The sequence below is a fragment of the Lepidochelys olivacea genome (assembly GCF_965140295.1).
Source record: "Lepidochelys olivacea isolate rLepOli2 genome assembly, chromosome: 7".
Taxonomy (NCBI): domain Eukaryota; kingdom Metazoa; phylum Chordata; order Testudines; family Cheloniidae; genus Lepidochelys; species Lepidochelys olivacea.
In genome coordinates, this window is record NC_140417.1 from 104,993,199 (window position 1) to 105,020,917 (window position 27,719).

At 42.5% G+C, this 27,719-nt stretch overlaps 1 protein-coding gene and 1 pseudogene across 4 annotated transcripts in view; one reads left to right on the forward strand and one right to left on the reverse strand.

Annotated features, from left to right (window-relative positions):
* FAM53B (family with sequence similarity 53 member B) overlaps positions 1 to 27,719 on the forward strand; it is a 125,433-nt gene that overhangs the window by 72,155 nt on the left and 25,559 nt on the right. The window lies entirely within an intron of this gene.
* On the reverse strand, positions 27,042 to 27,353 carry LOC311524404 (histone H4 pseudogene; annotated as a pseudogene). The gene has a single exon. The product of its transcript is annotated as a histone H4 pseudogene (transcript).

Genomic DNA, 27,719 nt, shown 5'->3' on the forward strand with positions numbered 1-27,719 from the left:
AGTCTGAAATATGATGCTGTCTCTTGTTGTCATTCTGTCCTGTTTGATCAGATACTGTATTTCAGTTCCAAATCAGCAGTTTTTGAAAAATGAATGTTAATGGCTCCTTACTCCTTCTTTGGTTTTGTATTGCATGTCACTTTATGTTCTTGAAGGACATCTAGGCTAGAATACATTGTAATTTTTAGGTCAATAGATACATCAATTAATGTGTATCTTGCATTTCCTACCCTTCCATTCATAACTGGGCATTTTCTAACTATAGTTTTGAACCCTGGAGATGACAAGGTGCTGCCAGGATCCTGATACCTAGTGGAGGGTGGGAGGATGGGGGGGTCTTTTAAGAAGCAAAGCACTGAGAAAGTAGTGGATATGGATGGAAGCCCCAATAAAAGATGCTCTTGAGTACTTTAAGGTCATAAAAAGAAAAGGAGTACTTGTGGCACCTTAGAGACTAACTAATTTATTTGAGCATGAGCTTTCGTGAGCTACAGCTCACTTCATCGGATGCATACCGTGGACACTGCAGCAGACATTATATACACACAGAGATCATGAAACAATACCTCCTCCCACCCCACTGTCCTGCTGGTAATAGCTTATCTAAAGTGATCATCAAGTTGGGCCATTTCCAGCACAAATCCAGGTTTTCTCACCCTCCCCCCCCCACCCCCAAACTCACTCTCCTGCTGGTAATAGCCCATCCTATTACCTATTACATCCTATCACCAGCAGGAGAGTGAGTTTGTGTGTGGTGGGGGTGGAGGGTGAGAAAACCTGGATTTGTGCTGGAAATGGCCCAACTTGATGATCACTTTAGATAAGCTATTACCAGCAGGACAGTGGGGTGGGAGGAGGTATTGTTTCATGATCTCTGTGTGTATATAATGTCTGCTGCAGTTTCCACGGTATGCATCCGATGAAGTGAGCTGTAGCTCACGAAAGCTCATGCTCAAATAAATTAGTTAATCTCTAAGGTGCCACAAGTACTCCTTTTCTTTTTGCGAATACAGACTAACACGGCTGTTACTCTGAAACCTGTCTTTAAGATCATACTAGCTTATTCTGTAACCTCATTGGCTCAGAGATCCTTAATGGCTCAAACCTTGATGGCTCTATTCCAGACAATAAAAAATTCTTAATGAAATTTAAATATCATTCTTGGGGCAAAACTGCAGTGCGTCAATGGAGAAATCATCAATTACTATGCATGCTGGAGTCTTGGAGTCAGAAGAGCTGAATGTAGGAGCACCTCTACTCCCCAGTCACGGGAGAACTCCAGTAGGTTTGAAAAATCAGAGCTTCCATTAGTTCAGAAAGATACTGTCAAGGTTGACACAGGCCCAACATTTAACTCATCTTTCCCTCAAAATTACACTCATTTGCACAAAAAATATCATGAAGCTAGTGAAAAAGCCCAGTCAATCTGCAAAACAAGAGCTGCAGGGATTGCTGTTCCTGAACTGGACCAAACAAACCCCACTCTCCATTCAGTCCCAGCCAGTGGTCTTGCAAGACAAGAAAGGTCAGGGAGAGCAGGTGCTGGTTCCCACGCAACTGAGAACCTTGGGTTTGAGGGTAGGGGAAGATCTGTGAGTTGACACTGTTGCAGCCCTTGTTTTGAACATGAGTTTTCACTAAACATGTAGAAATTTTATAACAAGAAAAATAAGGCAGTTGTTTTTTCCCAGCTTTCAATGATGCCACCAAAAGGTTGTGAGCGAGGATCTTCAGATCAGCAAGCGAGAGGTGCTTACATATATGCAGTTCTCTGACAATACATATCCCTAAAGTGATGTGGTTGAAGATTGTTATTACTGCAGTAGAGCATAGTCCTGGACCAGAATAAACACAGAACAAAAAGATGGTTCCTGCCCCATGAAGGTTCTATTTAAGTATAAGACAAGAGACAACAGATGGATACAGACTGACCGACGGGGCAATGCAAGGAAACCATGAAATGGTCTTGGTCAGCACAATGGGCAGTGGGCTCCGCACACCAGAAGCCTAGTTCTTGTCAAGTGTTGTGTAGGCATAACAGAAAAGGAGCATTTGTAAGAAGGATTTGAAGGAGGATAATGAGTTAGTTTGGCATATTTTTAGGGGGAGCGTCTCCTCACTATGCAGGGAGCATGGGAGAAAGCATGGAGATGCTAGTTTGAAAATTTAGCAAGTCAGTGATGGAGGCTGGCACCATTGGCATTCAAGGCAGGAGCTGACAGCTCAATAGGGAATGAGAAATGACAAATAGGGTGGGGATAGGCTGTGAAAGTGAAGACAAGAAGCCTGTTTTTGATGCAGTAGAAAATGGGGAGCCAGTGGAGGGATGCAAAGACTGGAGTCAAACGAACGGGCTACGAAAAGAATCTTTGTGACAGCATTCCTCTCTGGCTCCCATGCCACAAGTAGAATTACTGGACAACAACCTTATAGAATACATTAATTGATCCATGACCTTGGATATCCTAGAGGTATCAACTGAATAACTATTGGGCATGTTATTTGTCAGCTGAAGTGTGCTAACAAGGTTCATAAAACTATTTAAGATAATTTGTAAGTTGCTCCACTCATTCATACATGATTAATCTAAAAAAAAAATCTACAATTTATTTTAAATGTGTTCTTTTTGGATTTTTAGGGAAACTAGGGGCTACTCTCCAGTAGGAAAGGCAGTACTGTGCTCTCCTGGGTAACTGCAAGTAGTAAGTTGTTTTGCCTTATGGTAGCAAAACCTGGAAACTAGTCCAGAAGCACCCTCCTTCTTTTAAAGGAAAATTTCACTCCTGAAACATTTTGTTATTCCTAGGGCAGGATACAAAACAATACATAAATAAATGTATAAATAAATAAAGTAGCTTTTAGAATAGCGTTTTAGGAACAATCTGTATTATCCTCCGAGGAGTCTTTTGGAAGTTTTAGTTAAAAAACAACTTTTCCATCATGTCTAACTAAGGATGGCAGTTTGTCAGTGGAAAACGAAACCACAGAGAGTTTGTTCTGGGAGACACCTCATGAGGGAGAAGAAGTTTCCCTTTCCTCTAGAAGAAAAGAAAGCTTATGCCTGAATTTAGAATATGGATCATGGTTTCATCTTTGACACAGACAGCCAACCCCAAAACAATGAAATTTCTGTCTTTCACTCTTCCAAAAACAACCGAATCCATGTTCCTGGAAAACCAACTGCTTAGGAAATGGTTATGTTCACCTCCCAAAGGAGTAACCACACTAATTAGGAGACAGTCATTAGTGTCTAATATCCTACAACTTGAAAAAGCTTTTATGGAGCACTGGATCAGACAAAAATGGTTTTCAAGCAATAATCCTGCCAATTTTCATAAACTGATACAGATGTATCATATTGTATCATCTGTAAAATAAAGTGGGGTTAATGATCCTAAAAAGACACTTTGTCCCTTATTTTTCATGCCATTGCCCTTTATTTCCTACAACCATAGTATACAGTAGCCTCAAGGCAGGGGCTGTAATGGGAAGACATTACAAGGGGATGATGGGCTCTGATACAGTTACAGAACTATCCCTCTTTAAAAAAACAAAAGGGTTGTAATTTTACTGTTAAGAAATCTCCCTCCTAGATACTGAAGTATTACCAAACATCCTGTCATTCTGGGGCTACTGAATTTCTCCAGTCCCCATCACCTGGAAGGCAGTTGTCACTGTAAAGCATAGTAGAAGGCAAAGCATATAACCCTATACAAGGGTACTGCACACTCATAAAATGCAAAGCATGGCTGATAAAGCAGCATGATCAGAGAAAGCTCTCCCTTATCTAAGAGACCAGGGTGCTAACGGTTGCTACACAGCTGGTCTTCCTCCACCAACCCTGGCAACAAAAGTCCCAAGGTCACTTCCAAGCACAGGTCTCCTTCGTTTTTAGGTGCCATGGCGTGGCAGGTTCCAGACATTCTGGCCCTGTCCACGCCATGATTGCAACCATGGTGACGAGCACACATTGGGTAGTATGTGAATAATAAATGATCGTACGAATATAAAGCAACAAACAGTGCTCTATACATAGATGTTTCCTAACTGGCTTACAGCATGGCTTTTCTGATGTGGGGGTATTTTTGAGAACCATGTTAGCCCAGGCCTTTTTATACCAGGCTCATGTTTCGTAGAAAAAACAAATCCCTGTGCATGCTGATCAATGAACCCATGCTGGAACCCTGCTAGCAACACGCTTGTTTCAACATGACTGTTGTTTGCCGTTTCAGCCATATTTGCTCCAGGAACAAAAATTTTCAAAAGTAAATTATTTTAAAATATTTTAGATCATGGTTTGGAAAATGATCAGGCTCGAGTCATTATCACCACAGACACTCCCATCATCCCCATCATAGAAGCGGAGATTTTAAGGCCAGAAGTCACTATTGTGAACATATCGTATGACTCCTGCACAACACAAGCCATAGAATTTCACCCAGTAATTCCTGCACTGCACCTATTCCCGTGGGGCTGAACTAGAACATACCTTTCAGAAAACGGCATCTGATCTTGACAAAGATTTCAAGAGGTGGAGAATCCACCACATCCCTTGGAAAATGGTTCCAATGGTTTATCCTTCGGGCCTGCAATCTATGGGTTATTTTCAGTTCCTCCCCTTCCCTTTCTCCACATATCCAGGCCATATCCAAATCCTGCTTTCTCTTCTTCCTCAGCATCTTCACCCTTTTCTTTCCATCCCCAGAGACAAGTTTCTCGATCAGGCCCCTATTATATCCCACTTAGACTACTGCAACATCCCTCTTCCTGGCCTTCCAAATACACACGATGCAGCCCTTCAGTCCATAAAAAACATGGCCACAAAAGTAATCTTTCTTGGCTGTTGGTTTGATCATGTAACTCCCCTCTTTGCATCCCCCCTTTCGGCTCCTCATCCTCTATTGCATTGGATTCGAGTGTCTTGTCTCCAGTTTCAAAGTGCTATATAACTGTTTCTCTCTATTTATCCTCTCCTTGTCACGTTTCACCTCACCCCTGCACATTCCTCTCTGCGCCCCCTTTCCACCTGAGGGTTAGCTTCTTTCAGTGCCCGGGCAGAAGGCTTCCATGCCTCCTTCTGTGACTGGTAGGGCCCCCCTGAGCTCATCTGCAGGGACCCTACCCTATTCACATTAAGTCCCACTTTCAGCCCCACTTCTGCTGGGCTGGCTGCTGATTAAATCTGTGGATATATATAAAATAACCCCCCTAAAGATTGTTCTTCTTCCTGTAACTTCTCTCCACCTATCAGGCATTAGACTGAGCTCCTTGTGCCAGGGACTTCCCTTCTTGAATGCCTGAAAAGTGCCTAGCTCATTGTGTGGGCTATCATAAATAAATAATACATAGCAATACAGTGACTTTGTAGCTTTTACTCTCAGCAAATACAGAGTAACTGTATTAACTTGAGTGGAGTATGTCTGGTTTTACACCATTGAAAACGTGAGCAAAATTTTGCCCCTCAGCTGGTGGTGGAGAGAACACTACAGGGTAACCATTTACCAATCATAATTCAGGAATTCTGTCATTGGCCTGAGTGGGAGCAGAGTGTCGCTATAAATAATAAGAAGAAGGATCAGACCCAAGTATGGGCTGGAGTTTTATTACTTGTACAGTTCACTTAGGAAAGTAGCCCTACCGCCTTTCATGCTAAAGTACAGGATATCTTCATGTGGGAGTAATATATTAACTGGCACAGAGCAACAGAGCAAGATTAGGCAAGTTATGTTGAACATTCTTGACTTTGGTGGAGTCGATTTTCATAGGTGAAAGGGATTTTGACACAGCAGGCAAGCAGGGCAGACTCCTGGAGGTAAAAGGAACATAATGTTAGTGACTTCATGCTGCTTCGGCAGTGGCAGAAACTGGCATAGCTTTGCTGTAGAGCCATGTGCAGTCTAGCACACTTGCCATTCCCTGTGGCTGATTCTAATGAGATTACAGGAGTAAGATATGAATTAGAAGTCTGGAGTGTTAGTTGGTGTCAGATAAAGACACCGAATAATGGCTTGTCATCTTTATTACTACATGTTTCCTCTGCTCTCTCCTCAAGTTTGGGGGAAAAGCTCTTTGTAATTCCTGGAGAAGGCAATCAAAATAAACAGCCTAAAAATTAACAAAATGATTATAGGGGTGTTCTGAATTTCAGGATCTGGGTTGGCTAGTTACCTTCCAGAACTTTTCAGCAAAGAAGCAAATTTGTCGTAACCACAACAAACAAACAAACAAACTAACAACAAAAGTTTAGTAGACATTCTGTACTTCTGCCCATGTTGAAGTAAATGCTGCTGGTCAATTACCATGCCATGTTGCAATAAAAAATTTACCTCTTATCCATTACTTTTCTAAATTACTTTTTTAAAAAATGTTGAAGGCTGTTTGCATAAGCAGGCTAACTTAAAAGATGTTCTGCAAATCAAATGGATTTACAGGCATATTAAACATCTTTTTCCCTCAGAGGCAGGAAAAAAAATAGAATGATGAAGTGGCAAGAAGAGAGCTCACTTAATAGGAAGATATAGAATTCCTTACTTCTGTTAATAATAACAACACTTGTTTGTACAAGGCTTAGATCGGGGTGGGCAAACTTTTTGGCCCAAGGGCCACATCTGGGTATGGAAATTGTATGGCGGGCCATGAATGTTCATGAAATTGGGGGTTGGGGTGTGGGAGGGGGTACGGGCTCCGGCTGGGAGTGCGGGCTCTGGGATGGGACCAGAAATGGGAGTTCAGGGTGCAGGCAGGAGCTCTGGGCTAGGACAGAGGGTTGGGGTGCGGTGGTGGTGGTGGTGGGGGCTCAGGATGGGGGTGCGAGCTCTGGGGTGGGGTTGGGGGTGCAGGAGGGTGCTCCAGGCTGGGACAGAAGGGTTCAGAGGGTGGAATGGGGTTAGGGTGCAGGTTCCAGGCAGCGCTTACCTCAAGCAGCTCCTGGAAGCAGCAGCACATCCCCCCTCTGGCTCCTACGCAGAGGCGCGGTCAGGCGCCTCTGCATGCTGACCAGTCCGCAGGTGCCGCCCCTGCAGCTCCCATTGGCCATGGTTCCAGGTCACTGGGAACTGCAGGGCTGGCGCTTGGGGCGGGAGCAGCATGCAGAACCCCCTGGCTGCCCCTACATGTAGGAGCCACAGGGGGACATGGCACTGCTTCTGGGAGCTGTGCGGAGTCACCGCATACATGGAGTGGGGCAAGCCCCCGACCCTGCTCCTCAGTGGGAGCTCGAGGGCTGGATTAAAATATCTGAAGGGCTGGATGTGGCCCCCGGCCCATAGTTTGCCCACCCCTGCTATAGAAGAATAGTGGTACTAATACAAAGCACTCTTATACGAAAAAACTGTGTTCACACTAGGCCTGTTATATCCCATTTTAACTATCCCAGTACAGTTAAAGCAGTACAACTTGTGCATATGGACAAGTCCTGAGACTCTTTTGAAATTGAGGCCCCAATATTTTTGACTCTTTGCAATTCCCTTAATTTAGATGGGGCAACTAAGACTGGTCCATTTCACTCTGTGATTCTCATTCAGTAACCTAATGCTCCCAGTTTTCCGATGCTAAATTTAAACAGACGAGAAAAATTGTTTTCATTGAAATAAAAAAACCCTACCAAAATACTCCTCTTCTGCATTAGATTTTGTTAAAGCCTTTTTTTTTTCTTTAACAAAACTCAAACCTATGTTTTGGTCTAAAATTAGTTGCCGTGTCCCCTTAAGGAATATACTCTGGGTAAGAACATAACTGAAAATACTAAAATGACAGCAAAGCAGATTACAATCTTGCATAATATAAGTATTGAAAGGAAATCTCACCATCAGAAGGAAAGTGAAATGAAAAGTCGGTTTCCAAATCTCACTCCCCTACTCCCGGCCCCCCATCACCCCACAGAAAAGGAAAGTTTGCCTGGAGTTTGGCTTACGTTCTTTCACTGTGCCCTGTACACCTAAGAACTGCCCTCGATTTCTTATCACGGCAATGTTGTTGTTCCTAATGAATGGCAGACCTGTCAGACTTGTTGATTTATGCCTAAACCTGAGTTACCTTTATAAATCTCATGTAACAGCATACTGGTGCAGATGCCAGTGTACTTCTGGTCTAAAATTGTTGAGCTGTCTAGACAGCTTGAGGTGATAGGTCATTCAGAAGGCGTTAAAGGACTCCATGTGCTGTAATTGGATTATTATGGAAATCTGAAACTTAGTCCAGTAGTGTGGCCCTTTTAAAAGGGTATGTTTACAAGAGGCCCAAATTAGAATAATAAAGCTGAATTTGATCAAATTACAGCAACCTAGCCACATAGATTTTTTTCTATGTAAATATGAACTTTCAAAGTTCAATATATACAGTGTCAGTAGCATGGATTCTTCTGAAATTATCTCCTCCATATCTAGTGAAACACTTGAGACCACTCATGTGCTTAAAGTTAAGCAGGTGCTTAAGTGCTTTGTTAGATCAGGGCCATAGTTCTCCATTAGTATTTAGCCAAATTCTCATTACAGAATCAGGCCCATTAAACTGAATTGAATAAGGGAAAACATTCCTATGCATTTAAAATATAATGTATTAGTCATTTATTATTTATAAAGCACCATATGTTTATGTTACTTAGCTATTCATTGATATCAATGGGAGCTCTGTGCAAGTTCAGATCCACTGCACAGATCTAGGAAGAAGAATCAGAATTTTTTCCAGTGTAAATAAAGCTTCTTGTTTCTGTAGAATTGTGCATCACTTTCATTGTATAATTCTAAATACAGAACCAAAGCCTCTTTCTTCTTCTCTTCTTGTTCCAATTTTGTTTTGGGGTTCCTTTTCTGTCATGAGCGTCTTTCCATTCATGTGAAGCTCCATCAACCTGCAAAGTCCCTCCTGTATCCAAATTACTGTCTTTCTAACATGTTAATTAATCCTGCAGCAACTTGCTCTATTTTCTAAATTTAGCTTCACAGCTTTTTGAAATGTTTCTCTACCATCAAGCTGTAATCAAAGATGGCCAGAATTAAGGTTTATCTTTCAACAGTGCTCTTAATGAGCACAGAGTGTGATGAGCACAGAGTATGACATGAGAATTTCCCCAAAGGTTTGAGGAGGAAAGAGAAGGGAGGTTTCCATGGAAGGGATTATAAAAGAGGAAAATAATTTGTGACAGGGTCACCTCGTACTGGGGCTGGATTGGCGCCTGCAGCTCCAGTTTCATTTTTGCATTAGATCCAAAGACTAATTCGTATTTTGCATTTCTGGTTCAGATGTGTTGGAAATCTTGCAGGAATATCCAGTTTCTTGAGAATTTGGGTCAAGATAAGGAAACATTGCAAAAGCACAGTGGATCCCATGAAATTTTAACCATCTAGGGCTGATTTCAGCCTAGATGAACCTGAACTCGAACTCTGGCCTGATTCACCTTAGAATCTGAACTCCAATCTCTAGTATATTGTAACCCCAACTACAAACATCCCTTCTCAACCCGTCTCAAGTCAGTGCAGTAAGAACTGGGAGGAAGGTGTGGATGCTGCATGGGGATGGCACCAGAGTGTTTCCAGCTGTGTAGGGAAGGAGAAATTAAGCTTATTTTAACTTTTCACTCGATTGAAAAACAGTATGTTCGTCAGTGATTCTGTCAGACCTCATAAACCAAACACAGCTAGACCAGCTTAATACTTGTATGGGAAACCTTTGGAGTGGCCAGGGGCTCTAGGAGGTGGTGTTGGGAAATCAGAAGGTGGAGATCCACTTTCTCAAGCCAGACTAGTGTTAGAGGAAGGTACTGAGCTGTTGGAGGTTCTGTCTTTTTGGTTGAGATTTTCAGTTGAGACCCTGACCACCCATGTCAGGTGATAATTTATAATCTCTAGGCATTTTTCACAGTAGTAATGGGTATTATAATCCCAGTGGAATGGTCAATAGAGTATAGTCTCATTTGGATAGTCAGTCCCAAACTAGATCTGATTTCGGAACGTGCTGAGTCCTGGTCTATCTACAGATTTTGTACTGATATGACTATTTCCATTAGGGATGGGATTTTTTTTTTTTTTTTTTTTTTACCAAAATCATTATACTGGTACAGCCCCGGGTATGGATGCCATTATACTAGTATAAAGGTGCCTTTTACACCTAGGGTAGTTGTAGTAACAACTACGAGTATAGTTAATTATATCTGTACAGTTAACTATGCAACTTTTGAGTGTAGACAAAGCTGAAGAGTCCCTAACTCCCACTGACAATAGGGGGATTTGAGGGCTCCAAGGTGGGGCTTGAAACCTTCCACGACCAGTTCCTAAATTAGACAGACAGTATAGTACAGACAAAGAAATCACTAGAAGGTCAGATGAAGGCTCAAGATCAAAGATGGAACACTTCTTTAATGTACATTTCCAGAAGGCTAGAGGAAGAATATAAATTCCAAACTCCCTTCAGTCATATTTTAGGGGACTTGTTATTTTGATCTACAGGTGGTTAGAAGAAAGTACTAAGGAAGCTGAATTTAGCTCCCAGTCAAATTTATTCTGGCATTGTTCTTGTTTATAATGCAGGATCTTTAGTGCTGATAAGTTCCAATGAAAGGCTATAGGTTTTTAGCTTCTCCATGATTTTTTGAGGCATTTTTGGATTAAAGAGATGTATCTGCCACACTACATTTCAGAATCTCATTACTTTGTCCTCACCAGTTATCTCTGACTCTGACACCCTCCTGTTTTGCTCAGAGTCCTGCACAGTGATGACTGTCTGTATGCTGGGGAATCCTGTCTGGCTGGTAAGGCTAGTGTTCCTCCTAGATAAAACATTCCATTATGGAGTGTTCTTGATTGAAAACAAATAATGCAATGAAAATTAAAAATACATTGACATCAATGGGAGTTCTACAAGAATGCAAGGAAAATGCACAATGGAGATTATGTCCTGCAGATGGGATATCTGCTGTCGAAATGGATGGGGGAATTTTGGCCACACTGAACACTAACTTGGAAGAAGATGAAAGTAATAAAACACTGCTAAAGTTTTTATAATAAAGGATTTTATGCCTTCTGAGTGTCTTTTTATGAGCTGAGTGTTGATTTGTTTGTGATATAGGCAATAAAACTGTTCATCTCTGCTTCCTGGCTCTCTCATGCATACTGTGACATTCATGATGAGATTGCTGTCATGCTAGGAACACATACCCTGACACCATAGATTCATAAGTTATGTAATATTAAGTGAATGCTATTAAACATATAAATGGATGATTCCTGCATTGTTCAGGATTGAAATAGTAACTCGAGCTTGATTTACACGTGCCTAAACCATGTGCATGTTACTGACCTTTGCATTAAGCATGGAAATTACCCCACTTTCTGCTGTAATTCTTTTCCTTGTTATATATGTATAAGAGAGAGAGAGAGAGACATCCTCAGCTTGGGTATATCATCATAACTCCATTGACAAGAGGAAGGATGGTTTAAGTATTAGACTGGCCTGTTGGAGACCCATGTTCATTCCCTGCTCTGCCACAGATCCTGTATGATCTTGAGCAATTCACTTAATCTTTCTGTGCTTCAGTTCCCCACATGTAAAATGGGGATCCCTGCCTCAAAGGAGGTATTGTGAGGCTAAATACAATAAAGATTGTGGGGTGCTCACATACTGCAGTAATGAAGGGGATCAAAGTATCTTAGACGTCAAGACTGGTGTGAGCATAGGAGACAATAGAGCTGTGTTGATTCACGTCAGCTGTGGATCTGACCCAAGGATTTAAAAAAGTACTAGGTACAAGTTAGAGGTGGACCTGAGCTGCAGAGTTTGGATCCAGAGCAAAGCTTTGGGGGTTTTCACATGTGGGGTTGGGCTTAGCCCTTTGTAGAGAATAGATCCAAATCCAAAGTTTAGTTCTAGATTGAGATCCAAACTTTGTGGGTCTGGTATTCTGCCTTGAGCCCTTCCCTCATGGTAATCTGATAGGAGCAGATTGTGGTGATGAGAACAACTACAGTTTGTGAGCTTTGGAGAGAGATGGTCCTGAGTATATATTCAGCCTATGACTCTCAACCAGAAATGGCTCCCTCACATAGACTGGAAACACTTAACTGTTTTGCTTGTGCAATCCAGCTGACTGAATGAGAATGGTGCCCTCTCTTTTACTTTGCAACAATGAACTAACATATACTGAATTAGTCCCATATCTGCACACGTTGACTTTGCTAATTCACATACAAGAAAGTAAACAAAAAAGGGGTCTGTGTTGTCATGGTCTTTTTTTAGAAGTGTTGCATGCATTATTATTGTTGTTTTAAATAAGGGCATTCAACAGGTGAAGACATTTTACTTACCATACCCACTTAAAATTTTGAAAACAACACAGATGTTATAATACTATAACAAATTAGTTGTCAGTTTCTTTATAACAATGTTCCTTACATTGTAAATCTGTAAAATCAGGATAAGGATACTGACCACCTTCGTACAGTTCTTTGAGATCAGCTGATAGAAAGCGCCACATAATGGCTGGTTATTATTATTGTTTAGAGTTGCCAACTTTCTAATTTCTGAAAACCGGACCTCCCCCTACTCTGCCTCTTTCCTCAGGCCCTGCTTCTGCTCCTCCTCTTCCTTTGAGGCCCCACCCCTTGCTCCACCTCTTTCTTCAAGGCCCCAGCCCCCACTCGCTCCTCTTCACCCGTCCCGCCGTCGCTCACTGCTCTCCCCCTACCCTTTCCTCGTGGCTTGATCCTCTCCACCTCCCTCCCCCACACCTCCCGATGGGGTTCCTCTGTTTCGGGGCTGGGACGGGAGCTGCAGCCTGATGTGGAGCTTGCTGCCTGCCTTCCCACAAGATGCAGGTAAGGGGCGGCCCTGACTGAGCAGGGGCTGGTGCAGATTGATGACCTGGCACATCCCCCCTCCTGCCCAAGGTAACTGAATGTTTGGTGTTCATTCAGTACACCTGACCAGACACTGCCAGGTCCCCTTTTTGAATGGGTTTTCTGGTTGAAAAACAGACACTTGGCAACCTTATTATTGTTATTAAATTCTGGGATCATAAGGCTCTTTCCCTCTCAGGTAAAATAAAAAAATCTCCCCATAAAGATGTGCTGTGTGAATACTGACAGATTTCAGACTCGCATTCAGGTCGATTGTAATGGTTGGGACAGCAGTGAAAATTTGAGAGCTTTTGCACCTCAGCTCAAAGTCTCTGGTGGATGGCTCATTGCAGCTGTAATTATAATTGCATTGGTCAGTATAAAGTGATTTGATCTCACTTCCAGTACAGCACCCACTGAAATGAATGGTAAACGTAAAAAAAAAAAAATGGTATCGAAGGGTGAAAAAGCCACAAAGTTTAAATTCCAAACGTATCCCAGGAAATAGTTTGATTCTGATATAACTCATGAGATAGGTTCCAACTTTTAAGCCTCAGTGTTTTTAAAATAAACATGTATGCAAGACAGTAAAAGTCAATTTGTGGCTTGGTGGGAAAACACATCAGAACTGTATTTCACTTCAAGATCAAAAGGAAATGGCATGGTGTAAATAGTGTAGAGGATCTTGGAAGCAGAAGGATTTTTTCTTTGGTCAAATCATTACGCGTCTGGGCATAACTATTCATTATCCCTTAATTTTTATTTAAAAACACAAATAATTGAAAAAATATTAAATCAATCTTGGAAATTATGTTTAGAATGACATTTAGTGCGGGGATGAAATCTTGATGTTTCTTCCCTTCTTGTTTCTTTGACAAACAATTCACCCTATTCATTTCACTGGGCTATAACATCACTGGAATCACATTACTGCTCATGTTCACCAAAGAAAAAGGCAGAGTGAGTGGCACTAATGTGGGGTTACTCATTGGCATGACCCACATTTGAAGCTCAGTGCATCTTATGACCCTGGGAAAGTGGCTAATTTGCTATGACAAATTTCTCCAGGCCTGACATATTTACTTTGCGTTTATAGATCTTTGTGCGAAGCTTTTTCTACATTGTCGCCAAAAGAAGAACTTTTGTTAGTTATCATGGATTGGCCTAGCTTGAGCATTTCTTGATCAAAGGAAAACTGCATACATTTTAATACATAAAGCACAGCACACAGAAAGGAAGGATGGTTTGTGGTTAAAGCACTGTATTGGGACTCAGAATATTGATTCAATTCCTGGCTTGCCACAGACTTCCTGTGCGACCATGGCTCTGTGCCTCATTTTCACATCTGTAAAAATGGGGATAACAACATTTCTTTTCTCCCACCATTTGTCTGTCTTATTTAGTTAGAGTGTTAGTTCTTCAGGGCAGGGTCTGTCTCTGTAGTGAGTTGGTACAGTGCCTAGCACAATGGTGCTCTAATCTTAGCTTGGGCTTCTGTGTCATTCTACTGCTAATAATAATAATATAGGAAGACTGTCCATTTGCCTGTAAAAGGGCAGTCCGGGAATACAGTCTGATGGTAACCTACTGAAGCAGGATATCTTTGAGATTCAGAAAGAGCCTGTAAGGATGTGATTTGTTGTAGCGGGCTCTGTCTCAGTTATAATCCATTTAGTAATAATATGTAACACAATGACATACTCTGTTTTTACTTGAAAATCAAAACAGTCCCATCTACTTGAATTATAATTTGCCATTCTCTTTAAAAAACTTTATCACATTGGTTAAAAACTAATTCCCATCAGACAAACAAACTGAAGTGGATTTAGGGACACAGACAGACCTGGTTAACCTTTGCATAATTTAGCCAGATGTTTCTGGGGTAGTCAAAAGATTTTTGTGATGTCGGTCTCATGGCATGTACTCTGTGCAGCACTGTCTTGTGAACCTGGAATTGTTTTTGATTTTAGTCATTCGAATGATAGTTTTCCCAATGAATTCAGCTTAGCTGGGATTTGACCATATAAAATTAAGAAGCCAAAGAAGAAAGCTTGTTTTCCTGAATACCCTGGCAGACCACTCTAATCAAGCCTAAACAGTCTCAAGCCACAGACTGCGTGGTATGAGCCCAGCACGCACTGCCACAATGTGTACCCTACGTGTATGGTTCCCACAGGTGGCTAGTAGCTGTGGTAGGAAATGCTACTCTGAAGAGGCACATTACAGCAGCATTATATGCTGCATTCTTGGGGGAAAGGAGGATATTTTGCCAGTTCTGGAAATCTGAGGCCATAGGTGGCCACCTTTCCCAGTGCCCATCTACCTAGTGCCTGATGTAAGTATTCTGTAGGCTCTCCATACATCCCCTTAACCCAGTTAGTGAGGCCAGAATGGAATTAACATTTTATTATGGGGCAGACAAAGGCTGATCTATGTCCTTTACTCATGTGAATGGAAATGCAGGCATTGCCCTTTAAACAACACGTGAGGCCCAGAGTTGCCCTTATTTACCTCTGTGAAGTCAGAGGGGTGTAGATAAGGGCAGAGCTGGGCCAGCATGATTTCTGAAAGACAACAGTGGGTCAAGTGTTATGCCCTTGTTTGCACTCACATGAGAGGACTGGACTTAAAATACAACAAAGATGTACAGTGTTTCTCTTCAGAATGGGAACAGATTCCAATTGTATCCAAAAGGAATACATCTGAGGTATCACATGTCTGTGATTAACTCTGGAGTGTCTGGGAATATATTGCATACAGTCCCATAAACCAGCTTTTACATAGGCCTAGAGATGTATTCCAAACTTAAAAGACCAGCATTACCCCATTAAGGTTTCTGAAGCAAGCTCATTTTTAAAAGGATACAATAATGTCAACTGATCCACAATTGACTAGAGCCACCTGCAGGGTCTGTTTTGAAATTCTTTCAGGAACCCATTGTTTGCCCCCAGAAAAAGATTCTGCTTCCAATTATTGTCAAAACTCTGTTGCTTTAAATGGAGATGGATAGGGCCCATTGTGTGGCTTTCTGAGGGAACCACAGCAGGTCTGAATAAAGCTCCGTTTTCTGTATGAATTCCCATAAATGCCTGTCACATACTGGCTCAGAATACACTGTTGGTTTGCTCTTCACCCCAGTGAGCCACATGCCTTTTTATTTAACATTTTGAACAATCGCAAGGACTGGTTTGCAAACAAGATGGACAGCTCTGTGGATGAAATGTTGAAGGGATGAATTTCAACCTGGGTTAACTCGGGCCACTGTTGTTGCTTCCTTTCTAAAAGTGACAAAATGTGGCAGATCTTAAAGCCCCTTTAAATCTTGATGGGATATTTTTAGTTATGAATGAATACAAAAGAGTGAAGAGTCTAGGTGGGTCAGGGACCTTTGTAGCAAACACAGAAGTTGATTTAGACCCCATGTACCATTTCTTTGTTGGCTAAAATTGGCCTTCCCAGAAACACAGCCTGGCAAAAATTACTGCCCTCACACAACTGCAGCATCTTTTCTGGAATGTCATTTATTGTCGATGGACAGCTAGCTAAATAACTACCCTGTCAGCCTGTCATATCATAACCTGGTATGTGACCTGGGCTGAACTCCTGTTTACTGAAGTCCTCAAGGCAAATGCCTGATCTAGAAAGCTAGGCAGCTTAAGGGTGACCTTGCATTTTTTTTTGTAAGAAGCCGGTCCCTAGCAAAACCCCTTGGTTAACCCACAGCTACAATACTGGTTCTCAAAACAATCATGAAGGAAAGGAAATTTATGGTGTAATGGAGAAATCAGGCCCTTAAAGTCTCTACGAAAGGTTCTGATTTGTGTTTCAAAAGGAATTGTTCCACTCTGAATGCTCTACTGGCAAGTCCATTGTTTAGCTGCTCTCTGACAAGCCACTAGTGACACCAACAAATTCCAGTTTTGAAGATTGCAAGATTATTCTGAAAGTTCCATCGCTCCTGTTAAGGTTGTTGCCTAACATATCACAGTGAGTCCTTATAGTCCTGGGCTGCTTCTTGATGAGCTAGAGGAGTGCTGACTGTTAATCACCCCTTTCTTAGGACTTGAATGGGGGTGATATAGAAAGAGCCTGGCTCTTTAGCTCAACCTGCAGATACTCATGTTTTTCTCTCTGATGGTTCTGGTTCATTCATTCAGTGTGTCAGCCAAGGTGGCGGCCATCACAATTGCACGTGCAATAAATTTGTAGGCCCACGTCTTTAGTGAGGAAGTCTGGGGCACAAGTCTGGGTCTTGGGAGAGCCAGAGTCTGTTCCCTGCTCCAACAGACTTCCTGTGTGTCTTAGTCACTTAGTTTGTCTGTGCATCAGTTCCCCAGCCATAAAAGGGGGCTATATAGCACTTCCTTACCTCAAGTCCATATGTTGTGAGGATAATACATTAAAGATTTTGATGCATTCAGATACTTTGGTACTGGGGTCCATAGATAGTTTCTGTTTATAGAAAAATAAAACCCTTTGGCAAAGAGTTTCCCACTTCAAGTTAAAGAAATGCTGAGAAAAAGCCCTCTGCTGAGACTCAAGAAAATTGCAGTTCAAATTGTCATTGCTAGAACTTTACAGCTAATTGTTGCATTCTGCATCCACCTGTAGCCTGAAGATTGCCAGCCTGAGAGCTTGCTAGGGAAGCTTGGCTATTAAATAACAATTGCTTACTGACTTCTGTCTAATCTGCACACATCAGTTTAGCTAAAATTGTCTTATGCACTCAGCAGACATGGAAAGGCTCACCTGATCAGAGGTCAGCCTCCTGCTATTGCAAAGATCACCTCAAGCAGGGGAAATATCCTTTGTCTAATTTGGTGCCATCTAGTTGATGATGCCAACTTCAGCTTCAGCACACTCCGTGCTCGTTGAGGAGTGTGTGAGTCAGCAAATGTCATCTGTCCTTGCAAATCACAGTTCAAACTCGGTTATAAAGACTGGAAAAGTTCTTCCATGCACTGGCTGAAACGCAGAAGATCTGACTTAGTTTGTCTGTCAGCTGCCACCTATTTTAAACTGAGTATATTCTCTTTGCTGGCTTGGTATCAAGGTCAGGTAGTGTGGCACTTTCTCGCTAGCTACTGCCAGATTCCTGACATACTGACACACTATAAAGAGGCAGCCAACAGCATTTGTTCACCATGTTTTAAGAAATCTAGAAAAAGATCTTTCTTTGCAGTTTTCTTAGCTTGAGAGTCTCGTCAATATTTCTGGTAAATATCACAGCAATGCAATCTGAAAACAGTAGTCTGATATTCCTCCCCTCTCCCCCCCCCCGCTGATAATTGTGTCTTCTTTTTCTGTCTGAGGTTGTTGAAGAGAATCAAAGAGTGTGAGAGAGATCAGAAGAGAAGTAAACAGACAGTGTCCAGGGAACATGCATGGCAGGGCATTAAAAGAAGATTTTGGATCTTCAGCCAATTTCAGCACAGCTGTCATAACAGCTCCTTGGGCATGAGATAATGTTACCATGGTCTCCTGGGCAATGGGTGTTTTTTTAAAAAAAAGTATTTTCCAATGGGAAGTTTTGGTAGTCATGGTCAAGCTAGTTCAAGGGGAATCCTGTGCACTGTAATATTTTGGTCTAATTTTGATTGTTGGATTTAGAATTTGGGTACTGGATGGTGTTGGTGGCCTGTGATATATGGGAGGTCAGGCTCGATGATGCTTCTGGCCTTAAACTCCATGACTCTTTTTTGTAGCTCTGTGAAATCATTACAGAAAGAGGAGCTAAATAAACTGAAGAGACAATCAATGCTTCCTGCACCACAGGGATGCTCCAAACTATGCCCAAGTGTGGGCTGCACTGGAAACTTACCTGAAACCAGAGGCTTTCACCTAATTTATATAAAATGAAGCAGATGATGACAGCTTTAATGTGATAATGTGACCCACAAAAATTACAAATCCCAGCATGCAAAATTCCACTGTATTCTGAGATGCCTGCAGATGATATATGTAGTTCTTTAGAAAGATGCACACGTATGCATACACACATCTTTTACGATTCCTAAAAGCAAAAAAGGCCACTAGAGATAAGTGCTGGGTAATTAATTGTATTTGTAATTCACATTGCTAAATATATGCTTGTGCTTACAAGTTTTTGTTCAGTGACTCTTAAAGGAGCAGCATGATCCTGTGGTTAGTTCATGGGATTAAGCAACAGCAAAGCCTGAATTTTAAACCCAACTCTGCTGCACTGTTGCCAGCTCTTGCAATTTGATCATGAATCTCCTGATATTTGGCTATTTTCTTAAAGCCCCAAGTAACTGCAGACAGGTGATTACATGAATATCACAGTTATTTTTTTAAAGTAAGTTTCTAGGTTTCATGGTTGTGAAGAAAAAACATGAATACAAATGGCTCAAAAAACCAGAAGGCAAATAAAAAGAACTCCAAATCTATTGTTTTGTTAAATCTCATGATTTTGAAGCCAATCTCTTGATTTTTGAACATTCAGGGTTGGCAATACTTGCTTTGTGGTCTCATACAGATCATTAAACCTAATGTGTCTCAGCTTCTCTATCAAAAAAATTGAGGGGGATAGTGCTTACCTCACATTGGATTTGTGAGGCTAAGTTGTTGTTTATACAATGCTTTGAGGCGGTTGTACGCTGATAAGTAGTAATGTTTTAATGATAGCAAATTGCCACACTCCAATAAGACACAGTAAATCATTATACATACCACTTATTTTCAAATCACTGTGTAAACAATAACTAATTAAACTTCACAACTCCCCTCAAGGGAGGGAGGTCTCATGATTCCCATCTAGCACATACAGAAACTGAGAAAGAGGCCTCGTCTACATGGGAAATTCATTCGTGCTTTTCTGCATTGGTGCAGTTTCACTAGGGTGACCAGATGTCCCGATTTTATAGGGACAGTCCCGATTTTTGGGTCTTTTTCTTATATAGACTCCTATTACCCCCCACCCCCATCCCGATTTTTCACATTTGTTGTCTGGTCACCCTAAGTTTCACAGGCAGTAGCAACATTAGAAGCTGGAGCTTCATCACATCTAGAAAAAGCTCTTGCACCTGTTGGATCCTTTGGGAAAAGCGGTCACTGAAATAATCTTTGCAAGGGTGCAGTATGTGCTAACTCCAGCACAGGACCAGTTCTGCTGTCTGTGAGGAGAAGGGGGAGAACGGAGTTTTGGCCCCATCCCTGCTGGTATGGCTAATGCTGGCAGCAGTGCGAGGCTAGAAGATTGCAAAAGATTCTCAAGGGAACAGGAAAGCCCTGTTACACCCTCTTCCGTAATCCTTGTGCTTCTGCTCCACGATAGGCATAACAGAGCCTTGTGTCTAAATATATGGCAATATAAAGAGAAACATGCGAATGGCGGCATTGTTATATGCAGTATGGTAGCATCTTAAGGCCAAAACTGAGGGTGGGGTCCCATGGTGCTAGATACTCTATAGACACAGCCCCTGCCTTAAAGAATTTATAGTCTAAATAGATAAGAGAGACAAAGGGTGGATATTCTCTCAGTTTTACCGGTGGTACATCTCTCCCAGTGCTCCTGAGGCCAAAGCTTGTGCCTTAGCCACAAGACCATCCTTCCTGTCTTGCCAGGCGCAGAGCCCAATTTTCAAACATGGATAGCTAAGGTCTGCACTTGGGTGCTCAAGTCACTACCTAGCCACCTAAAGCAGGTATTTGTCCAGCCAGATGCCACTGAGAGATGGATGCACATTTAGATATCTGGCCCACCACACTGTACTCAGAGGCTACTGTTCACCTCTCTACATAGGCCATGAAGGCTAGGTCATGTAGATACACCTTCTCTCTGTGTGTATACCCAAAGTACCTGAGATCTATCTGGTTTTTGTTATAACCAATATTGGCATGTGCTGGTGGGAGTTGGACTCTGCTGCTTCTTAGTTTCTGTGCAGCACTCCTAGTAGCTGTCTGCACTTTTTCCCTGGTGTATTTCAAAATCTGAATGAGGGTCATATTTAAAAAGACATGGGTAAGCATTGGGTAGATCAGATGCAGTTGTTCTTGTCTACAGCCTGAGTTAACATTTCAGGCTTAGTAGGTAGAGGCTACAACACACTCACATCCCATGCACAGAGGGGGATGTGAAACACACATTGACCAGCGGGTTATGTTTCCACTGTTACGAGCCCCTGTGGAGCTATATTGGTGCTAAGGAAATGGTGCAAAAAGTCTTTTTATTCATATACCCATGGAGTGAAAGAACTGCTGCCTTCAGTAGCTTCTGTTGGGGCACTGGATCTCTATATCATCCCACTACCATGGGCACTGCTTACAATTGCTGCTCTGTCTCCTGCAAATGAAAATCTGATGGATAATTTGCATGCATCCCTGGATATTAAGAAAACTACCTTAGTTAAGCTATAAATGTGGTTATACAAAATAAGCAATATGGGAAACAAGGAGATCCCTCTGTGTAGATCACATAGGTCAGAGTTAGTATTGAATTTTTTAATAGCCCTTTACTTAATTCTTATGGTTATTATTTGTATTTCAGTAGCAACTAGGGATCCCAATTAAGGGATCAGGGCCCATTGTACTACCTGCTGTACAAACAAGTAACAAAGTCCAGGCCCCAGAAAGCTCACAGTCCAGGTTTATGACAAGTTACAGCAGGTGGGTGAAAGTGGCAAACTTTGTTCAGAGTGGTTGGAAGGCTGAAATAACAATAAAACAAGAAGGTGAAATAATAAGAAGCAGAAGTTTCAGCTCGCCACTTGTATAGTCATTGCTCAATGGTAGCATTCATGCAAGAGATGAGTCTTAAGGAGAATGAGGTGGTGTCACCATGCATGTTGATGCGGAGTTCTTTCAACATCTGAGGAATGCCATGGAAAAAAAACAAAGTTGGCCCAGTAACCTAAACCAGTGGTTCTCAAACTTTTGTATTGGTGACCCCTTTCACACAGCAAGCCTCTGAGAGAGATTCCCCTTATGAATTAAAAACACTTTTAAAATATTTAATGCTACTATAAATGCTAGAGGCAAAGCAGGGCTTGGGGTGGAGGCTGACAGCTCGCGACCCTCACATTATAACCTCATGACCCCCCTGAAGGGTCATGGCCCCCAGTTTGAGAACCACTGCCCTAAACAGTAACTAAAGACTGGATTAATTATTGTGGTTTCTACTCATAAACAGACACTGTATTACTAATCCAAGTAAATTGCTCTTAAAGACAGACTGTAGAAACAATCTCATCAAAGTCTCAGTTTGTCCAATTGTGCAGTGTTGTCCTCTTCCACTAATTCTTGGAAAATCTACTAACTACAGCATTTGACTGTGCAAAATATAGTATTGGACAAGCTGATGTTGACTCATTTGGAAAATGTTCCACTTTCTGAAACTCTTTTCCACAGCTTCCTTTGATGCCCACATTGACATGCCATGGCAGTGCTCCTTTTGCTCCTGGTTATATTTATCCTGCTGGAGATGTAGCCAACTCTTCCATCACTGAATCTCCTTTCATATACCCGCCTTTGCTATCTCTTGCTTAGTCCCTATGTGGGCTCCCATGCACCTGTGTTGGAGCTTCCAACAGAGAAAGGCCACTGCACGGTGGCAGGGTTTTGATTCTGCTATTGTTAATATTTTCCTGTAGATAGGCAACATTAAAAGTTCAGAATGATTGGGCTTGTTTCCATTCTGAATTTCCAGACATTCAGGAGCTCTTTCCAAGGGTGCCCATTGGTGCCAGCCACTCATGCAACCTTTCCCAGAACACTTGGGAATTACCTGGGCAGGGTCATTTTTCCCCCAAAGCAGCTAGTTGGCCATTGATTTAGGATAAGAAGAAGAGTGTGAGGGGATGTTTCGTGCAGTCATACATGGTGCATAAGTCTAGAACCGGCTGCTATGCTTAAATAATTGGATTGCCTCCTCTCATGCAGCTCTAAGAACCTAATTAGGAAGTTGGTTCTTTAACTGAAGGCACATTCTGTTATATTCGGTATAGAGAGAGATATCACCTAGTGGTCTGAGCATGGAGCTATGTGCCAGGATCACCTGAGTTTTAATCCCCATGTGGAGACATTGTTTCTCTCTATGGCCTCCCATAAATCACTTCATATCTCTGTCTCAGCCTTCCTAGATGGGAAAGTTGTGAAATTTAATTAGAGCCGCATTGTGGCTCTTAGCTCCAGCCCATGATGGGAGAGAGGGGCAGAGATACACCGATTTAGCAGGAGATGCTAGAGATAGGCACAATGCGTTGGATAGCACATGGGGGCTAGGGCAGAGAAATCCCTGCTGCATTCTTTGCACTCCCTAGGATTCACACTAGCCCTTCCCTTTCCCCTCTCTGCCACTGGCAGAAAGCTTTGATTGTAGTTGGCAGGGTGGGGAAGGGGTGGTTGTTTGCAGCATTTCTGCACCACCCCAGCTTGTGGGCCTGCCCAGGATTAGGCACCTTCTAACCCCTTAAGGGTATGTCTACATTGCGTCTGGGAGTGAACTTCGCAGCCTGGGTTCATAGACTTGGGTTAACGGGGCCCTGAAGATACCTGTAGATAGTGCTTTGACATTGCAGCTCAGGCTGGAGTTTGGGCTCCAAAGCCCCCTCCTCTCTCCAGGTGTCAGAGCCTGGACTCCTGCCCAAGCTGCAATGTCTGCTTGTAGCATGCCAGTGTGAGTCCTGCTAGCACAAGTCTGTAGACCCAAACTGGGAAACTTGCTCCTAGATGCAGTGTAGACATACCCTTCCTGGCCTGACTTTCAGAGGCGCTGAGCATTTACAGCTCCCATTCAAGGTGCTCAGTTCTCCTGAAAAAAAGGTGATGTGTTTCTAAATTGCTTTCAAAGGGGAAAGCACTAAGAGTGGGATTTTCAGATGGCTTTAGCTTTGGCCTAATGCTGCTCTGTTGACATCAGTGGAAGTTTGACCACTGACTTCAGCAGGAGTGGAGTTTGGCTAGTGCTGAGTGCTTTTGTAAATCCCACTCCAGGCTGCTAGGAGTGACCTTTAAAGTTTTTGAAATAAATGCAGATAAACAGAAGGCACCGTAGCCAGGAGCAGTGGTGCACAAAGGCATGAAATGACATGTAATGAACTAATGTGATTGGTTAAAAGTACTCCAGATTACATTTTCCTCCCATATTTTTTTTTAATCAAACACAACGTTAATTTGATGCCATTAGGAAAAGCAAGTTGACATTATTTTGTTAAAGTAGTTGTTCGGCACTAAACCTGTATCAGCTACATGCTACAGGAGATGCTGGATTTAAGAGCTAGTCCTAACTGTATACTCCCTCCCGTGCCAGCAAAAGTGATGTATATGCAGCATGCAGGAATCATCTATGAAATGCACAAGTACGCGATCTTTAGATATTCATTGCATGTTCCTTGCATTATCCCTTAATTAAATGATCCCTGCATATATTGCATCATCTATGCATGATCCCCCCTCTCTCGTTTCTGTTCCCTGTGATAAAGACAATGCTGATGTATGTAAACTTCCTGTTGTAGTAACTGATGCTATCTCACAGAGGGCTCAATCTAATTCTCATTAAAGTCAATGGATTTATTTCCACTGCTTGTAACGAGAGCTGGATCAGGCCCATATTGCATTGTACTCTGACAACACCAGATCACATACCATGCTCTAGATAGGACTGGGCTGCCATTCATAGTGCACTAAAGATTCCGTGCTCTGGGTATCCCATAGCACTTCTTCACTTCACTTCCATTCCACGGAATCACAGCTTGCCTCATCTATTGTGCTGGATAAATGCTGCTGTGCTCCTTGCAGTCACTCTTGCATATAGTGACCCTGCCTTATGTCCTATCATTTAATGCTAATGTTTTCTTGCCCTTATGATTGTGTCTGGCCTGCTGTGAAACTAACACCATTTCTCTCCTACATGCTTTTGTAAAGTATACCATGCCTAAATGAAATTACACATTAATACAGTTACATGGTAATAGATTAGTACTAGGAATTTATTAGTATAGGGGTTATTTTCAAGGCACTGTGCAAACACCAACTAATTAGCCTTCCCAGCACTCTGTCTAGTAGGTTAGTAAGATATACCACTCAAGTTTTACCACCGGAGGAAAGGAGATGTAGAAAGAATACGTGTCATTCATAAGGCCACTCTGTGAGTAAGTAGCAGAACAGAGATTGAAAACCAAAACTTCCTCACTCAGCCGCAAGATCTAGGCTGATGTATTCCCACTGAACTCACTGGGAGTTTTCCCGTTGATTTCAGTGCGGCCAGCACGTCACCCAGGTCTCTAAGACCAGGCTGATGATATTACTGAGATTGATTTGCATGGATCTTTATAATTCTGCCCTGTTCTGTCCTTCGTATGACTAATGGAAGGCTGGAGTAAAACTGTATTCCTTTATTCTCTGGCAGTTCTGGAAACTGCATTGCTGAGTTATGAGACATTTAGCACATGCGGACGCCAAAGAGGAAGATCCAAACCCATGATGATTGTGGGTTCAGTTGACTCTTCCCTTGTTTTTAGGTTACCCTGCATACACGATTAGTCTCATATTATCAAACTCCGAATTCAGCAACCTGTGCCAAATGGAGATCAGGGCTTTTAGGGTAACTTCTGCTCTCAGTTATAACAGTGTAAATCTGCCACTGAAATCAGGAGTTACTTCAGATTTACAGTGGTGTGACTGAGAGCAGAATTTGGCCCTTTGTATGTATGTTTTTGTAATGGTTGCTACAGAATAGATGGAGGTGGGGGCAGAGGGGAGATGGGCCAACTGGTAAAAGCTCTAAAATCCAGTAGTTATATAGTAACTCTCCTCTGAGGCTTTAGATGCAGACAGTATAATGAACACAAATTTCCAGGGTTCCAGCCAGGACACTACTGTTCTGTCCTCTGCTAGGCCTCAGCCATGTTTCCCTGCTGGCGGGAAAACTGCAGAAGGCTTTTCCCAGAACCATTTAAGGGATCAATCGTATTTGCATCCAATTTCTCCATAAAGTGATTAATTGAATCGCATTTGGGCTTGAGCATCTTTCTGAAATGAAGGCTGATAAGAGACAAAATCACAGTACATCTGTTGGGTGCATTGCTGGCTAGTGCCATAGAAGTAGACACTGCCGCAGTATCAGCAATGATTAACAAAGCTGCTAGACTGAACAACGAGTGAGAAATTAGAAAGGACCATGAAATATTTGGTAGTAGTTCTGTGCTTTCCAAATGAGCCAAAAAGAGCTCACAGCCCCTTTAAACTAAATGGACCTAATTCTCCTCTCACTTACGCTGGTGTAAGTCAGCAGTAACTCCACTGAAATCAGTAGCTACAGTAGCACGAACCTGTGCAAGTAAGAAACAAATTGGGATGTATGTATTCCATAATGGCCCATAAACAAAAATCCCAGATCAGAATCACAAATGAGAGTATTCAAGGGCCTGCGTTGAGGATCTTTACGATGATTATTCATGTCACAGGAAAGTGCTATAATTATAAGTGATGTCACCCTTAAAACACAATGGCTCAAATTCATCCCTGGTAACATTCCGTTAAAGTCAATGGAATTACACCAGGGATTAATTTGGTCCAGTACTTGACAACTTATAGTAGAAATCAGTTTTTCACTTAGTCTTCATTGGAGAGCTGCTGTCTCTCCGTGCCTAACATGTAAATATAATATTTTCCTCATAGAGAATTTTTCTCCAGTATAGCAGTGGAGATTATTTGAAGCAGTTTGTTAGCCTGGAGAATTCCACCAGCTTCAGTGGCTTTGGCCAGGGATTCTCAGCCTTTTTCTTTCTGAGGCCCCCCAAACATGCTGTAAAAACTCCATGGCCCACCTGTGCCACAGTAACTGGTTTTCTGCATCTAAAAGCCATGGCTGGTGTTAAGGGCAGTTGCCGAGAACCCCATGCCACAGGGGGCACTGTGAAGCTAAGTTACTCAGGCTTCAGCTTCAGCCCATGGTGGTGGGGCTCAGGGCCCCACACTTCACCCCACATGCAGTGGGACTTTGGCTTTCTGCCCTGGACCTCAGCAAGTCTAACACTGGCTCTGCTTGGTGGACTCCCTGAAATCTGCTCACGGACCCCTGGTTGAGAACCACTGGCTTAGAGTACATGATGTTTCAGGTTGTGGTAGCTGAATGTAGTCTCATATTAATACTATATGACAGGGTTGGGCCAGATAGCTACAGGAGAGTGATCCTATTGGGATCCGGGAAGTGGGCGGGCTACAGGAGAGTGATTAAACTTAAGTCAAAAGAAAGGCTTAGCCCCCGAATCCGTACAGAGTGCGACCCTGGCGTTTTAAAGCATAAACCACGTCCATGGCTGTCACAGACTTCCGCTTCGCATGCTCGGTGTAAGTAACAGCATCATGGATCACGTTTTCGAGAAAAACTTTGAGCACGCCACGGGTCTCTTCATAGATCAACCCAGAAACACACTTGACACCACCACGACGAGCCAAACGATGAATAGCCGGTTTAGTAATACCTTGAATGTTATCACGAAGTGCTTTCCGATGGCGTTTAGCACCTCCCTTTCCGAGTCCTTTACCGCCTTTGCCCCGGCCAGACATATTGCTAGGCAGATATATTAGCCCCAGGTTAAGTAGGTCCGTTTTCCCTAGTAAGGTAACAGGGAAGGTTCCAGAACAATCAGGAACTTTCCGGAAACAATTAAGGCCGACAGGCTGATTAGAACACCTGCAGCCAATCAAGAAGCTGCTAGAATCAATTAAGGCAGGCTAATCAGGGCACCTGGGTTTAAAAAGGAGCTCACTTCAGTTTGTGGTGCGCATGTGAGGAGTTGGGAGCAAGAGGCACTAGGAGCTGAGAGTGAGAAGGCATAGTGCTGGAAGACTGAGAAGAACAATCATTATCAGACATCAGGAGGAAGGTCCTCTGGTGAGAATAAAGAAGGTGTTGGGAGGAGGCCATGGGGA